Genomic DNA, 14,250 nt, shown 5'->3' with positions numbered 1-14,250 from the left:
TAATTTAATTTGTTGTATGCATTTGTTATTCTTCAGTACAATATCTAAATAATTTCAGCCCCAAAGTTCTGACTTGGGTGAAATAAAATCCAAGCATTGAAATTGGAATTGCCAAGCCTGTATTAAGATCCCAAATAAATACCTACTGAAAAACATCTAGGAACAGATGAGTTCTCAAAACTTTAAAAAAATAAGAGTATTTCTTCAGATGCTTTATTAAACCTGTAGGTAGCTGAATTTTGCCAACTGCACTTGAAAATGCTCTAGCTACATTGGTAAAAGTTATTCCCTCTTTATTCATTAGGTAATAAATATTTTTTTGTCTGGAGTAAGAAAATGGATATCTAAGACAGCTGTCATTTTACAAAGGTGGTTAGAAGGTCTGTATGCTCAGATGATTTATTAATTCATACATTCTCAGGTAAAATGCAGAATTTTGCACTTTTTCCTGCTGTGCTCATCTTGGTCCAGTTCTACTGCTGCCATAGCAAAGATAGGAAGCCAGCATGCCTTGATCTCTGTTAGGTCAGTTAAGCAGAATTGAAGAATTTCCCCATGGGCATTTTCTGGTCTGCCGTCAGTGGTCAGAGACTTCAAACACAGCCAGTTTAAAACCTTGGGCACCCCACCATGTTCTACTGTAATCACACTAGGTTTGATTATAGGGTGAAACAGTGACCCTTCCAGAAATCCCACCCAAAAGAATCTTTCTCTGCCCTCTAAGAATTAATAAATCAGGTTCTTACCTCTCGAGACACCAGATGGGTGGCTTGCAGGCTGGCAGCTGGTCAGTACTGTAAAACAGAAATGGCAACTTCCTACTTGTTGTTGCACAGAAATCCAGAGTGAAAATGTGCAGGTGCCTTGAAAGCAGATTTAAAACCTGAGTTAAGAAATTGAGTCCCCTCCTGGAAATGAGCAGGAGGCAGCAGGAATGCTGTGGCACATAAGGGCACCATCCTCTTCCTGCAAGCCTGCAGACCCCATACACTTACCTTGAAGCTTTCCGTGGAGACAGGGCAGACTTGTCACAGGGACATTTTATACGATCTAGTCTGCAAGATGCTACAGATGCCTGCTCTTTCTTCGGTCAAAAAATTTTTGGCAAACCTTCTTTGGCAAAGCATTGTCTGGCAAACTGAACTAAGGGCATAATTGTCATTTGACATGACTAGATATAATTAGAAAATTTTGATGTCTTACTGACTATATGAATACATCTCCTATAAACAATCTGACAAGGGTGTTAAGGAGGGAATCTAGACTAGTCAAGGCACTTAGAGAACTTGGATGCAGGACTTATGGATTCTATTGCTGGCTTTCCCACCGACTCACTGTATGACCCAGGGTGGATTGCTTGGTATGTCTGCACTGCAGATATCCCAGCTGTACAATAGATAAAACAGGATGTTAAAAGATAAATTAGCATTATTAAAAGCTTTTGGCAGTTGTGATGGTAAAATCCTGAAAGTAGAAGTGCAGATGTATAACAGTTCATGAGGGTTGCAAGCACAGCAGGGTGGTCAGCCAAACACCGCAGCAGTGAGAGGGTTCTACCTGGGCTTCTGACAGAGATGTAAGGCACCTTTAGGGATATCAGGAAGAGTGTGCACATGCACGCGCACACACACACACAGAGGCATGTGCACGTGTGCCTCTCTGTATACACTTCAGATTGCAAACAAGTAGGAGATTTTCCAAGAAATGTTGTGATCCTGTGCACAATCTTTTTCAATGGGAGGGGTTATACCTGCTGAGACTTCTGATCTGTAGGTCAGTGCCAGTGAGCAAGAGATGTTCCCTTCTTTTGCTGGCAACTTCTTAGCTTATCCAGGTGTTCCTATGCCTATAACCCTAGGAAAGATTACTCTGATCTAGGAATGGCTCCCAGAGTTTTTCTTCCTACCTACAACTGATAGAAAAATCCTCTAGTCAGCCATACCTATACAAATAATTGGACATATGCACAAACACATCACCTCAGCATGCTGTCCCAGATGCTCTGCACCTGATACATCCTCAGTCCAACACTTCATCACAAATATCTTGCATACTTACACATTTACACAGTTCAAAAAAACACAGTGATACCTTTACAAGAGCATTGGGAGTGGCAGACATACCTGTACAATGTTGATAGAGTAGGGGGAAGGGGGATTTGCTGGTAGCCCTGGAGAGAGACTGATCTAGTTTTAGGAAGAGGGCACTGTCATATGAGCTGCTTTAAATCCTGTCAGATTTAAACACATTCTTCCCCTGGTCATTGGCATTTTGGTTATTAAAAGAGCTCAGTGGATAACATGTGGGCAGAGTTAGAAAAATGGTGCATCGATCTGATGTAATATCCAGCATCAGGCAATGTCCTGTGCTTGTAAAGCCCATTCCAAGGAGGGCTGCAGCACTGCAGTGCCCACTTTTTTGGAGCCCAAACCCAGAGCTCACTGCTGAGCTCCATGCTCAGGACATGGGAAAGCTGATGGAAACACTCTGTACCTTGCCCAGGAGGAGCCCAGAGCCAGCCAGTGGGAAATGGTGAGCGCAGGGGTGCATCTGAAGTCCTGCCTCTCTGGGGACACCAAGGGGGGCTGGCGGGGCCACCTCCCTCCAGCGGGACCCAGAGCGCAACTCTGCTCCCCAGCATGGGGCCAGCAGACATTGCTCTGAGGGGCTCTTGCAGCTGAGTCCGCGGGGTGCTGGGGTGCCACGTGGTGTCCAGCGGCCCAGTGGCTATCGGTCCTGGCTGAGGAGGGGACAGAAAGGTCTTGGCAGCTCAGAGCCCGGGGTTAAGAAGACCGTGCAAGAAGAGCAAGGGATGGCTGAGGCCTCTCCCAGGATGGGACAGCTGGGGGCTTTCTCCCCTCAGGTTGGGGAGGGAGCTCTGGTCTCCCATTCCCAGAGAAGCTGTAATATCTGCACTGTAAAGGCAGCATCCTCTGGCAGCAGCAGATTAAGTATTAAATAGCTGGTGTTACTTTTCTGTGGGACCCTGCTCTCAGCAGTAGGTAGCAAGCCTTATGCAGCGCTGTCAGGCTAGGACAAAGCGCCCTCAAGATGTGCTAGGGGCTATATGAGGAATCTAGCTGAGGGGGCTGGGCTAGATCACCTCAGGTTGGGGACTGAAAATCTTTGACTTCCCAGTGGCCAATGACAAAGCCAGTCTTCCCAGTAGACCTCTCCTGGGTTTTTGCTGTTGTGTTGTCTAGGATGTGGACCCAGCTGTGTAACAGGCAGGAGTGAGGCACATGGACAGGCAGCTCTGGGCATGCAGTCAGCCAAGGGAACGTCTAGTTTGAAAGGAAAGAGGCCAGTAAGTTGAGGTGTCTCCAGGTGTGGACAGTCACTCAGCAGTGCTTTGGGGATTGAAGGTCAGCATGTCCCCATAAGCCAGTGTTAGAAACCTAATCTTTTTTTTAAAATGATCCAAATCTCAGAAAAGGGTTGTGAAGCAGGGCATAGCAATGAAGGAGAGGCTTTTATCCAGATGGCTTTTGAATATCTCCAGGGACAGATACTTCACAACAGCTCCGGGAAACCTGTGCCAGTGTTCAGTCACGCTCACAGTGAAAAAGTGTTTCCTGATTTTCAGAGGGAACCTCCTGTGTTTCAGTTTGTGCCCATTGCCTCTGGTCCTGTCACTGGACACCACTGAAAAGAGCCTGGCTCCATCCTCTTTGCACTCTCCCTTCAGGTATTTATATACATTGATGAGATCCCACTGAGCCTTCTCTTCTCCAGGCTCCCTCAGTTCCAGCTCTCTCAGCCTTTCCTCATGGGAGGATGCTCCAGTCCCTCAGTCATCTTAGTGGCCTTTGCTGGACTCTCTCCAGTATGACCATGTCTCTCTTGTACTGTGGAGCCCATAACTGAACAAGTACTCCAGGTGTGGCCTTACAAGTGCTGAGTCAAGGGGAAGGATCACCTCCCTTGACCTGCTAGCAACACTTCTAATGCAACCCAGGACACCGTTCACCTTCTTTGCAGCAAGGGCACATTGCTGGCTCATGTTCAACTTGGTGTCCATCTGGACCCCCAGGTCCTTTTTTGCAAAGCTGCTTTCCAGATGGTCAGCACCCAGCATATACTGGTGCATGGGGTTGCTCCTCCCCACGTGCAGGGCTTTGCACTTCCTTTGCACTATTGGACCCAGTATTGACCTCTGGGTTTTGCCTAACCAGTACTCAGTTGCACACTACCCTCAACATAGAAAACGCTTTATGTTAAATGGGCCCTAGAAATTGCAGAATCACAAAGACTTCGAGTTTTACTGCCACGTTTACCAGTATTGCTAATTGAGTTATCTAAATCATGTGTGAACTTCCATCTAAAGACCCTTTGTGACATTAAAGCAAAGCAACTAAAGCGCACAGGCACCTCTACATTCCCCCAGTAAACTCTATCCTTTGCATACAAACAGGGTGAGATATCTGTAAGTTCAATAGAATGTCCACAGAGGCAAGAATACATATGCTGTCTTAGAGACCAAACCATTTGCCATCTACTTCAGGGACCTGGCCTTCACTAGCTCAAATATTGGACTATCCATTTCACTGAAGCTGGTCTCTGCCTGGTCCTTCAAGGAGAATCTGGACAGTAGGACTACCAGCCAGCAGGATCCAGTTCTAATAGTGGTTCTGGCCCAATCTGACTGAAGCTGTTCTCAATATGGGGCTATAACAGGCATGTAGAAATAGGCATCCTGAAGGTTGAGAGGTAGGAGCTTGCAACCCCAGTCAGCAGAATAACTAGCATCATTATCTTGAAGGTGTGAATCTGTCAGCTTTCCTATCACCAGAAAGTATCACCACATTCCTTGACACAAAGAAATAGCAGCTATAGAGCTATTCCACTGAAATGGCAAGGAGCAGGCTCCCTGTCCCCAGAGTCAACAGGGAAGAAACTTTCTGCCAATCTGTTCTCCTTGGTCTTAGACTGCAGTCCTTGGACTCTGACAGTCCAGGCATGCTATGTCTGTGGTTACCTTCTTAGGAGGGAAAGCAACCTTGCATACAGAGGAATGATACAGGATTTACACAAGAGAACTCAGAAAACTGCAGTCAGTCACATACTACAAGAAAGACTGGGAATGCTGCCTGATTGCCCAGGGTGTAGAGGGGCTGCAGGACATACTGTCCCACCTAACCCTGCATCAAGTGTTGGAGGAGGTCCTACTTTGGCTGAAGGTTTCTGTGGGCATATGCAAATCCACAGTGTGAATATATATGCTGGCTTAAGTTCAGAGAAGAAGAAACTATTGTTACTGTGGATCCCTAATTTGAATTTCTGTGCCCATCAGAAGTATTGACCTGTGTCTACATTAATAGCTCTGCATTAGTACCTCAGAACCAGTATAAACCCCAAAGTTAGCACCATGTGACTATGGGTATGTGGGGTTTGCTTGGTATCTTGGAGTGAAATCCCTGAAAGGTGCTTGGTATTAATCATTCAAGAGTCTGAAGGATTACTGAAATCTAGCCAAATTCTCCAGAATGTTGTATATGGAGATGTGGCCCTCATGCTAAGAACAATTTATATACTGAGTTCAGCTAAGACTTACATACTTTACATTAAATAATACTACCTCCACCATGAAGCAGCAGTTATAGATGACACCAAGTGCGTCTGCTTACTTTTCTGTCAGCTGCACTGTAATACAAAAATAATCCTGGTGGCTTAGACCAGCAGGGGTGAAGGGGCCTGACTGAATTCAGCATTAAACAGTCCAGTGCCATTCAAACTGAATATCAAGGCTACTCTAGCAACCCCTCTGGAAGAACCATCGGTAGAAAAACTCTTTCAGACAGTCAGAACAAGAAGATAAAATGTTAAAACATTGACTACTTTCATTTGAAAACTCTAAATTTGGATCAAACTCTTTTTTTTCCCCTTTTGCATTAACTAAATAAAACATGGAAAACAAGAACTTCTCATTCAGTGTTTTCAGCAGATGTTTTTAAAATATCTTTTTGAAGGAAATTATGAGCTAAAGTGATGGCAGCTGGAACAGCATGTGTTGTGAACTTGGGTAGTATATGAACTCTCACTGAATGTCTACAGGGGAAAGGCACCTGACAATTGGACTAATTTTGTGGAGGCTAGAAGAGGAGGCAGAAGAAAGTGCAGAAAAAAGTTGGGAGAATAACTCAGTGTTCAGTGTTTTAGTGTATGACATAAAGCTCACAAAAAGAAAAGTGAAATGTTTGGTCAGCTGGCATAAGCATCCCTGAAAAGGATTCTAAGCTACTGAGCACCTGCTTTGGATTTGTTTTAATTTATAAATCTCATTTATCCCACCCAGGTATCATATGATGCTGGCATGGTGGCTTCTTACAAAGCTTCTTACAAAGAAGCAGTCTCTGATCTGAAGTAGATGATCCAGGTTTCACTGTAGTTTAACTCTGTAGATCTCAGTGAGTTACATCAGGGAAAACGCTGCCCTGTTTCCTGTATCCAGGCACAGCCAAGGAGAAATCTGTCCAGGAAGGGATCTGTTGAAAGAAGTGCAGGTGCCTCAATGCAAAAAGAAGAAATGTTTCCTGCAAGCCATTAATGTTCTGCCAATCCTATTTCCATCACTGCAGGGCTGGACTCCACTGGGACCAGAAGGAAACCATGGCACAGTTAAAAGAGAAGAAGCAGACTGAAAGCCATCTCTGGATACAGACTGTGCTGCTCAGCGATGTGGTGTCGGCAAGGCATACATTCCCCATGGAGGAGAAAGGATTCAGTCATGCTGAAAATAGATCCTCCTTGAGACAGAGATCAGGCAGCTGCCTCCCTTTCTGCCAGCCCTTAAGATGCATATTTTCTTCTCTTGGTCTCTGTGGTTAACTGAGAGACAAGGAGTAAGAAGGTATTTTTTAGCTAGGCAGCACAGCCAGACTGGTGAGGGGAAGGGGAAGTGCTTAAAGACTGCTGTATGTTGGCTAGTGAGAACCTCCCTCTCATGCGTGTTCAGGGTTGTCAAGCTCATGAACTGGAAACAAGAGAATGTACCTGCATGGCAGGAAGTTTAGCAGTAGGAAAAGGAATAATTTACTGTAGTCTGATGATGCCCAGTCTTTCACCCTGGGAACTACTCTCAGGCCCTCTGCTCCTCTACCTAGAACAGACTGCCCTCCAAGAGGAAGGACTTTGGGGTTATGGCGGATATAAATATGAGTGCTCTCACTGCAAACAGGATGAGCCAAGTACCAAGTGGTGTTAGAAGTGTGGTCAGCTGATTGTAGGAAGCTATTATCCCTTTTTCTTGACAGTGGTGAGTCCTCATCTGAAACAGTTTGTCCAGATTTAGGCTCCCCAGTTCAAAAAGGATGTGAACTAATGGGAGAGGGTCCAGCAGAAGGCTAGCAAGATGGGCAAGGGTCTGGAAAGCTTGTGCTATGAAGAGAATTTGAGGGCTTGTTTAGTCTGAGGAAAAAAGGCCTAATGTACATGAGGGGCAGTTACAAAGACAATGATGTGCCAAGCTTTTTTCATGAGTAGCAGACAATGTAACAAGGAGCAATGACCACAGATTGTTGCTTGAAAGTCTCCAGTTAGACATTAGGAAAATTCTTGACTATTGGGTAATGCATAAATGGCACAGGCTACCTAGAGAGGTTGTGAAGCCTCTGTCCAAAAAGCTTGGCTAATCAAAGCCATGACTGATCTGACCAACATTGGCAATAGATCTGCTTGAAGTGGGAGACTGAACTAAAGACCTCCAGATGTTCCTTTGCAACAGCATGTCTGTGGATTTAATGTAGAGGTTTCCTCTATCCATCCAAAGTAGACAATTGCTCAAACCTAAGCAGAGAAGGTATCTGCAGCTTCATGTCTTGTGCTAAGAAAAAGAAATTTTCCTGGAGTCCTGAAAAACAGCTTTTCTCAAGTGGACCACTGGGCATGAATCTTTGCTCTCACTGCATTGTTGGAGACAGTTAATTCCATGCAACCTGCCAAAGCATATCCCTCCAGAACACCAGTTCCAGAACACCGCTTCTGAAGTACGTCATCTGGAAATGTCCTCAGCAGCAGTAGGTTTTGGTAGCTTTCAGTCCTTGAAGAACCACATGACATGTAGGCAGAGTCAGAGAACTATGGAGCTCACCGGGGCAGCAAGGTGCTTCACATCACATCAGAAAGAAGTTCCATCAGGTGAGGAGCAACAGGGCAGGCAGAATACAGGAGGGTCCTCTTGTTACCACAGGCTGGACACATTCACGGTGGTAACTGTATGCTGGTAAGCATTTCCCTGGCATTGTTACAGGAATTTAGGGATCTGGTACAAACCTTTTTCATTCTGAGCCACTAGGTACCAGTTGTCAGAAAATACGTGCATGATATAGTGGACAGCAGCTAACATCACCACTGTGTGTTATTTCTGACCATAACATAACATTAAAGGAAATAAGATTACATGATGTCCCTGCCAGTGGCAGAGGGGTTGGACTACATGATCTTTAAAGGTCCCTTCCAACCCAAACCATTCTGTGATTCTGTGAATGGCTATACTGGGTGAGTTCAAAGGAACATGTAGACTCGCACACTTGAGACATTTCTCATCATCCCAATCTCCCCAGATACCCACCCTCCACATGATGTCCCACCCATGTGGTGAAGCCTTCTAGAGTACAAACCACCTCAAGTTGGTGAAAAATGTCATGTGACTAGAGCAAAACTAAATAAGGCACATGTGGGAAACCGTACTGAAAACAGCAATGCATTTTCTGTGTCACTGCCAATAATGGGAGACAGAAGCACAAGCACATTCCTACTATCTCTATATGAAGCCTAAGAAGCCTTTGACCTTCTCAGGTCTCAGTGACTTACTTGTCCTCCTGCATGGAGCCTGTAATGTTCACAGGATACAGCAGACATCCCCTTTAACAGGGATTCCCTTACACACCTTGCTAGTGAGCCCTGGGAGGCTGGAGAGAGCTCAGAACTGCTCAGCTTCTGCTCCAGTAGGAAACCTATTCCTACCGGGTCGATGGCCTGGAGAGCTGGCTCAGGTGCCTACTCAAATAGCAGTGCCTCCTGTGCCTGGGGACAGTTCACTTCAGCTGCTCCTCCTCAGGTGTTCAGGCTCCCTGATGCCCCAACCAGGAACTGGGAGGTGCTCAGGGCCACCGGAGGGACCAGGAATGTCTGCATGGATGTGCTGCTCCTCTGAGCACACATCAGAGCTAAGGTGAAATGAAGTCAACCCTGCATGTGGTAGGTAATTACTGGTGATTACTCAGCCCTGCTTCAGCCCAGGGGTGACTAGTCTCCAGCAGTCACTGTATTTACAGTCACTGTTAATATTCCATAACATAGAATTTATATACATCTGTTCAGTGTTTATGTACACATCAATGTTTGATGTGTTACCAACTGTCTCTAAACACTATGTCACACAGGTGACAGACTCAGTGACAAGCAGCTTTGTTCGGACATGCTTCTGAAGTTAGGTTCCTCTCATTTATTACGACCAAATATTACCTGAGAAATTCAAAGGTTTTTATCCATCTGCTCCATCTGTGGTCAGCTGGAGCACCTCTCCTATGAAGACAGGCTGAGAGAGTTGGGGTTGTTCAGCCTGGATAAGAGAAGGCTCTGGGGAGACCTTATAGCAGCCTTCCAGTACGTAAAGGGGGCCTACAAGAAAGCTGGAGAGGGACTTTTTACAAGGGCATGTAGTGGTAGGACAAGGGGTAATGGCTTTAAACTGAAAGAGGGTAGATTTAGATTAGATGTAGCGAAGAAATTCTTCACTGTGAGGGTCGTGAGGCACTGGAACAGGTTGCCCAGAGAGGCTGGGGTTGCCCCATCCCTGGAAGTGTTCAAGGCCAGGTTGGATGGGGCTTTGAGCAACCTGGTCTAGTGGAAGGTGTCCCTGCTCATGGCAGGAGGCTTGGAACTCGAAGATCTTTAAGGTCCCTTCCAACCCAAACCATTCTATGATTCTATAACTGGGTGCCCACCTGACTTGAACACACAACCTCAAAATGTCTGTGAAATCCATGGTGTGGCTGCTTTAGGGTAGCTGCATGGTTAAAGGAATCTAATGAGAGCAGCAAAGGTACCCAATGCTATTGTGAAAGCACGAACTGTGTGATGGTGACTTTGATGCTGTGTTCCTTCAAAGCTTTAGATGGGAGCTTACCAACTCAGCTACCTTTCTGTACTGGAATTCACTGCAGCCAAGGTTAAATTTTACACCATGATTCTATGATGTTACTTATTTTCAGAGGAATTAGCATATATTCCCTCAAAATCTCCAGAGGAAAAGCATCCTGCCTTGTCACTGGTATGAAAGAAACCGGTTGCACAGCAAACCCATTCAGAACAAACAGCAATTTCGCTTTATTTTCTTTTGCTTGACAAAACTCCCTCAGGTAGGTGCTATAGCACTAGGATGCTTCCTGATTAAAGACAGTTTGACGCTGTTTCAAGCTATCTTCTCCCTTGCATTGCTACCTGTTATCTGTTAAGCAGCACTTGATAAAAGGGGGTTTTTGGCAATTTTGATGCCAGGCATTGGAACCAGCCTGTTCCTGCAGAGGGAGGTGGAAGTGGCTGAGCTTGAACAGGTAAGTGTAAGAAGATTGCTGACTCTCCAGGCTTGCAGCTGGTGGGATAGGTGGAGAAAAGCTGTGGCTGTGGTTTCTGGGAGCAGCTATTTAGCACTACCCACTGCTCCAGTATGCCTTCCTGCAGTGGTAATGTGGTCTTGCAGAGCTCTGGCATAGACAAAGACATTTTGCTGTGATCATTATGTGATTATTATCCCCTGCTTCTGAACACTGCTGACTACAGCAGGCTTTTCTTAAACAGTAGGGTTTTGTTTTACTCCCTTCTTTCCCTTTCCCCAGGTCTTCAGAGAATTTTACTTCCAAATAATTTGCTTTTCCAGCTGCCATACAAAACTTAACCTCAGCCCTTTTGAGAGGATATGAAACAGCAGCTGTGCATCTATCTCCTGGCTGAAAATAATAAGGATCTGCAAGGCTTGCTCAGCTGTGAGAAAGCCAGAACAGGTAAAAAGCATCGTGCAGAGATAGTCTCATGAATTTGAGAATAAGCAGACAGCCATATGAGCCTAGAGCAAAGGTCCATCTGTCCATTTTGTGCATGAGTGCATGTTGGATGCTTGGTGAAAATCCAATTTCACTTTTTCCATACTATTTATAATATTATGTAAGCATATCATCTTCCCAATTTGTTGTTCCTTTCACAAAGTGAAAGATCATAGTCCGGACAGCTTGTCTTTCCAGTGCTCCCACCAATTTTGTCATCTTTCTCTGTACCCTTCCTAATTGCACAGGCCAAAACTTTAGATAACAGGTGGTTTGTGAGCCTGGTACAATGATTTCTGTTTTGTTCCCAGTTGATCCTGATAATTCCTGATACTCTGTTTGCCTTTTGTGGCCACCAGTGAGCACTGACTTGACATTTGGAGGCAACTAGTGACTATTTTGGTAGCCTTCCTATCTCCTAATCCTGGTCCTCCTTTCAGAGACTGAATTTCTGTAGGGCTCAGAGTCATTGTATGGGGAGAGAAGTTGATGTTTTGTTTCATCTGCATAAAGGGGTTTTATGACTGATTATACAGTCTGCCTTAGTGACTTTCAGCAAAATGACAGTGAGTGAGACTCAGGAGTGGCACAGCTCAGCTAACAGAGCAGTAGAGAGACAGGTAAAGCAGCAAACTTTTATTTGGGGGTGAGCAGCTCTTCACTGAGTATCAGAGTTGTGCTGTTACTCAGACTCCTTATGTCCCCAGCAACATCAGTGGAAGAGCTGGCCGAGGATGTGACATTCAGAATGCCCTTTCTATCACCCACCAAAGCAGCTGAGGAGCTCTTGTTACAGAGCAAGGGATTGGGGTGGGCAGGCTAAGACGCCTCCGGGTAAGACAAAGAAAAAAGAGAGCAAGTGGCAAAAGGGGGAGGGAAGGGGAGAAAAGGAAAATCAGGATTAGGTGCATAATATTAGCACTAGCAACAACTGTATCCTAAAAAAGAGAGCAATGAGGTGATATCTTCCTAGGCTGACACTCATCTGTGACAGATGCACAAATCCTACTTCTGGGCAGATTTCAGTGCTGTAAATGGAAATATACTGGTATGGAATTTGTATAAACCTGTTCACTTTAAGCATTAGGCCTTTCAAGGTTAAGACAGCCTACTGGATTACCGTAAGATTTTCTGAGTGCCAGAGTCACTGCAGTAAAGTTACCAACAGGATATGTAGCAGAATATTCTAGTGACATTTTCTGAACTAACTTTTTATGTTGCACAAAAGTTCCTTTTGCATCCTCAGGGAATTTGTCAACAGCCTCCTTATTTTATGCTGGCAGATAGATTTCCTGGTGGTCAGCCTAAACATTTCCTTAATTGCTCCCTGCATCCACCTGGGCACCTGGGAAGGATACAAGTCCCTGCTCCCTCTGAATGGCAAATCAGTTGTGTAAAGCAGAACAGCTCCAGCAGAAGACAATGACAGCAACATGCCACCAGATAGCCAACAGCCAGGGTATTTTACATCTCAATCCAGACCGTGGCCTGAGAAAATATATGCTAAATCTTCCACAGCTCAAGATGCAGTGCCAACTTCACTCCATCACTGCTTTGCTGAGCAACACAGGTATATGTTGCCTTCCTTCCAAATCAGTCCCTCAGGTCCCTCAAAGTGTCTGTTGCTCCCTGAGAAGTGCCTCCAGGTGGACAGTATCTTGCAGGGTGCCTCGTAGGGTCTCACAGCAGACTCATCCCATGATCCCACACTTCTGTCTGCTTCTTACATTAGCTAAGATTGGACTTTACGTCTCTGGGCTCTGATCCCAAAGCCTTCATGTGTGCTGCACTGCATTTCTCCCAACAGTACTGTGCTGACATCGGGGCTGTGCTGCTGGCAAGGGGGTGGGGGTGGGGAGAGGCAGGGCCTGTAAGACCACAGTCACGAGACCCTAACAGCAAGGCTCAGATGATTCCTTCTCTCCTGGGGCTCCTGATTCAATTGTTGAATTTGACTTTACTGACAAAGAGTTTCTGAAGTTGAATGTTTTCAACCATTTGCTCTACTATTATTGGAACATTGCATTTGAGCTCAGGAGATCCCTGGCCATCCATATGGGACAGCAGCTCCATATGAGCCCATCAGCTGCATCTATTTTAAACTTTCTCTCAGAGATGTTCGTTTATGGCTACTATGGACTAATGTTTTTCTCAAGACCTTTGCACAAGCCCTTATCAGGTGACAGGCAGCCTTACTCCACAGATAGAGTGTCAATGCAAAATGACCCTCATTCTCCATAAAGCAGTGAGCAATTAATCTTCCTCACATCAGTGTCCCACTTTGATCCTGATAATCCAGCAGGCTTTGTAGCAGTAGCTGTCAGTGGGGATTTTTTTCCCAGCCTCTGCTCCTCCTGCATGCATCCTCCCCCAGCTCAGAACGACTAAGTTGTTCCTTTCCCCATTACCCCCTCCTCTCAGGATGGGCAGGGGTGGCTAGCACCACTCAGAGATGCTTAGCTTCTGCTCCCATCTCCTCTTCCACTTCTAGGTTCATTGGTTGTTTTCTTGGAAGATTCTTAAAAAAAACATATGCATGGGTGGTAGCCACAGGCTGGGCACACAGAGTGACAAATTAGGTCCCTGTGGGGTGGGCCACAGCAGCAGTTCAAAACTTGGGCCACTCTGCACCATCCCTATCCACTTACCCCCTGCCAGAGAGAACAGCAGCTCCTGGGGTTGGTGGACCCCAAGCCGGGCTGCCTTCCCTGCCTGGGGAGCAGGCTGGGGATCTGAGGTCTGGCCATGTTTGGGGGCTTCCACAGCACCGTGTGTGGGCATGAGTGATGGGCCATGTGCAGTAGTAATGAAACAACATACCTCTTTAAATACAGATTAAATACAGTAAATTACTTCTTCATAACTAAAATTCAGCTTTACAAAGCTGTCTTGAGGTGGGCTATGAGTTAGATCGTCATTTGCAGATTATCATTGTAGTGTTCCGCAGCAGTTTCCCCTCACATTTCTCCTGACCTTTCTTCCCCAAACCTGATGCTGAGTTGCCATTTCTTCCGCCCCCACATCCTCTACCATCTTATCATTTATCCCTTTTCCTCACACACATCCATCTCACTTTCCTCTTCCGAGGCTCCTCCCTGCACTCCCCAGCACAATTTCAACCGACCTCAGCACGGTGGTTACTTTTACTTCCAACCTCTCTCACTTACCAGCTTACTAATTTTTTCTGCAACAAGAGTCACATGAAGGC

This window comes from Haliaeetus leucocephalus, unplaced genomic scaffold, assembly GCF_000737465.1.
Source record: "Haliaeetus leucocephalus isolate CR32 unplaced genomic scaffold, Haliaeetus_leucocephalus-4.0 Scaffold657, whole genome shotgun sequence".
Lineage (NCBI taxonomy): Eukaryota > Metazoa > Chordata > Aves > Accipitriformes > Accipitridae > Haliaeetus > Haliaeetus leucocephalus.
Note: the sequence above shows the minus strand (reverse complement) of the source record.